Genomic DNA, 3,196 nt, shown 5'->3' on the forward strand with positions numbered 1-3,196 from the left:
TGGGCCGCGCCGCCGGGCGGGTGGACGGGGCCGGCGTCCGAGCGGACTCGCAGAGGGCTGGGCAGGGGGCGGTGGGCAGGGCTTCGCCGGGGCGGGCAGCGGGCCCCAGTGCTCTTTTGCCCTGGCAGACGCTGGGCCAGCACCCTGGCACGGGTGGCCCCCGGCCACTGCAGAAAGGGCGAGGGGCCTGGGGGAGGTGAAGAGAAGGGGCCAGATGGGCCCCAACAGTAAAGCGTGGTGCCTGGCGGGAGGGCGGGGGGCAGAACTCAGGCCGGTCTGGAGCCTACGTGTAAATGAGTGACCGGATGCTGCATAGCAAGTTATTCCAGACGTGACCAGATCAACACATTTCTTACGCTCACTGGCTCGGTGGAGAGTGTGACTCTTGATCTCGGAGCTGTGAGTTCAAGCCCCACGTTGAGGGTAGGGTTTACTTAAAACAAACATTTATTAGTTGTTCGTGCCATGGTTTCTGCGGGGTGCGCCGTGGGGCAGACTCATCCAGGCGGCCAGGCTCGGGGTCTCTCGTGCCGTCAGTCAGGGTGTCAGCCGGGGCCAGCGCCACCGCCTGTGGGCCTCTGCACGGCGCTGCACCAGCATCCTCACAGCGAGCGGCCCCGAGACCGCGGGGCCACAGCCCTGTGCCTTTCGTGGCACTTCCAGGGCAGCCCCCTGAAGCCGTGGCCCATCGCCGTGGCACACTCTCCTGAAGAGTGATGTCCCGGCCGTGGCCATCAAGCTGCGCCCTCTGGAGCCGTGAGGCCAGTGTGGGGCGAGGGGGCTGTTCTCTTGGTCAGGACTGGGTTAAAGAATGAAGAGAATGTGCCAGTTTGCTCTTTCCCTGTTCGGCTTGTCCCAAAGGGACCCACGGAAGTCCAGGCTCAGTGCCATCCCACAGTCTACTCCAAGCGTGCAGACTGCACAATCCAGGAGAAAACGGACACAGCAAGGGGTGGAGGCACCAGCCATGAGGATACAGATTAAGCACGGCAGGCAGCAGGCAGGGCAGATGCAAAGGCCCTGGGGCAGGATAGGGGAGCCATGGGGAGGCTCTGTGGCTCTAGCGAGGGAAGCCGGAGGAACAGCTGAGGGCAGACACCGGGGGATGCGTGGGGCCGGGCCTCCTGAGTGCGAGCCCGGAGGCCTGAGCAGAGGTGGGACACGGCCTGAGTCGGGTTTTCCTGCTGAGGACAGAAGCAGCCGGCCCTGTGACGAGGCCTGGGTGGTGCTCGGTGTAACCAGGGCAGGGATGGCGCCGGCGGGCCTATGCTAGGTGTGTCCTGGGGCTGGGCGGCCGGCGTTTCCAGGCCGAGGAAACGTGTCACGCTGACCCCAGCAGACGTGGTCTCAGTGACCCCTGAGGCAGGGAAGGCTGTAGGAGCCACAGGGCGTAGCCTGCTGTGCGTCAGACCCGAGTACCTTGCCAGCCACGGGGTTCTGGTCACCGCAAGTTCGGTGGCTTCAAACAGTCTGAATTTACTGCCTCCCAGGTTCTGTGGGTCAGGAGTCTGGACGTGGCGGAGCCGGGCCACCTGCTCAGGGTCACACGGGGCCACGTTCTCAGGGGAAGGACCCGCCTTCCAAACCCCTTCAGCTCATCGGCAGAGCACCGAGGGTCTGGCTTGGCAGCCTGCCCCCCACCGCCGCTGCAGGCCACCCGGGTGTCTGCTACGTGGCCACGTGCTTCATGGAGCCAGCGAGGGGTCGTTAGCTCTAGTCTAAGACGGGGTCTCACGTAACAGCACACTCAGGACGGGCCGGCCCACCGCCTTGCTGCAAGTCACACACGCTGCCGGGGGTGCCAACACCAGCGGGTGAGGGCCCCGGGGTCGCCTTGGGTCACCCGGCAGGAGGAGGTTCCCGTAGCCAGCGGGACCGGAGTCCGGAATCCAGAAGAGGAGTCTGGCCAGGTGCTGGTCGAAGTCGGGGATGTTACTAAAACCACAGACTGAGCGGCCTCACGGGAGGCGGGCACCTGCCTGCGGGCCACGAACACAGTCCTTCCTTCTGCTCGAAATGGTCTACATTCTACATTAAAAAGAATTTTTTTTGAAGAAAACACAGCCACTGCAACACAAATAGAAAACAAGAAAGGGGTGCCTGGGTGGCGCAGTCGGCTGAGCGTCCGGCTTCGGCTCAGGTCATGATCTGGCGGGTTCGTGAGTGTGAGCCCCGCATCGGGCTCGCTGCTGTCAGGGCGGAGCCCACGTCAGCTCTGACCCCCTCTCTCTGCTTATCCCCCCCTTTCACGCTCTCTCTCAAAATAAACAAACACTGAGGAAAGAAACCAAAAAGAGGAGGTCACTGATAATAAATCAATCCCAGGGAAGAACACCAAACAGAGCGGTTACTGCCCCTCGGGGCCCAGATGGAGGCAAGGCAGGCGGGACACTCACCTCGGGACGGACAACAAAACACTCTGTGACTCGAGAACTAATGAGGCGGTGCAATCCTGAGAAACCAAATGAATGCAGGGGAATTCCTGATGAGCAAAACATCGAGGTCTGAACAAAGACCGCGCCCAACGCGGTGGGGAGTGGGGGCGAGAGGGGCGGGGCGCAGGGGCAGGGCGGGGCCAGGTCAAGTCCCGCCTTCCTATGCAATGTTGGTGTTTGGTTCCTTGTTTTCTCCGTGTTAATGTTTATATTTTTAAAACGCTGCGTGTTTATCTTGACCCGAGGTCTCTGGGGCGCCCCTGCACTTCCCCCGAGGCCAGCCCCTTATCCCTCCACCCCAGGCGCAGGGCTGGGTGGTCTCCCTGAAGGCTGTGCCCCCATAGCTCACACCCTCTGTTAGAAAACAGTCACTGGCAAGAGTTAGGAGCGGCATTAGGGACGTGTTGACCCCAAGCCGAAGCTCTGGGCAGCATCACCGGGAGGCTGGACACAAACGGTTCCCGCCCCGTTCACAGTATGGCGCAGAGCACCCCGCTTCAGGCTCAGCACTCCCTTGGGAACCCCGAATTGCTCCAGACCCTTCCTGGTGGATGAAGCCGGAGTGGGGTAGGTGACCAGATGTCCTTATTTTCAGCTTTCAACTAGAACAGCCCCGAGTGACCGAAGACAACTGGTCCCCCCAAATGGGTGTGACTTGCTCAGTGTCCCCATCACTGCTGAGCTGGGATGGCCTGGCATTTCGCCTCCCCCCGGGGCCGGGGAGCGTCGGGTCGGGGTGCACGTGTTCCTGAGCTGGACGC

The sequence above is a fragment of the Suricata suricatta genome, chromosome 12 (genome assembly GCF_006229205.1).
Source record: "Suricata suricatta isolate VVHF042 chromosome 12, meerkat_22Aug2017_6uvM2_HiC, whole genome shotgun sequence".
Lineage (NCBI taxonomy): Eukaryota > Metazoa > Chordata > Mammalia > Carnivora > Herpestidae > Suricata > Suricata suricatta.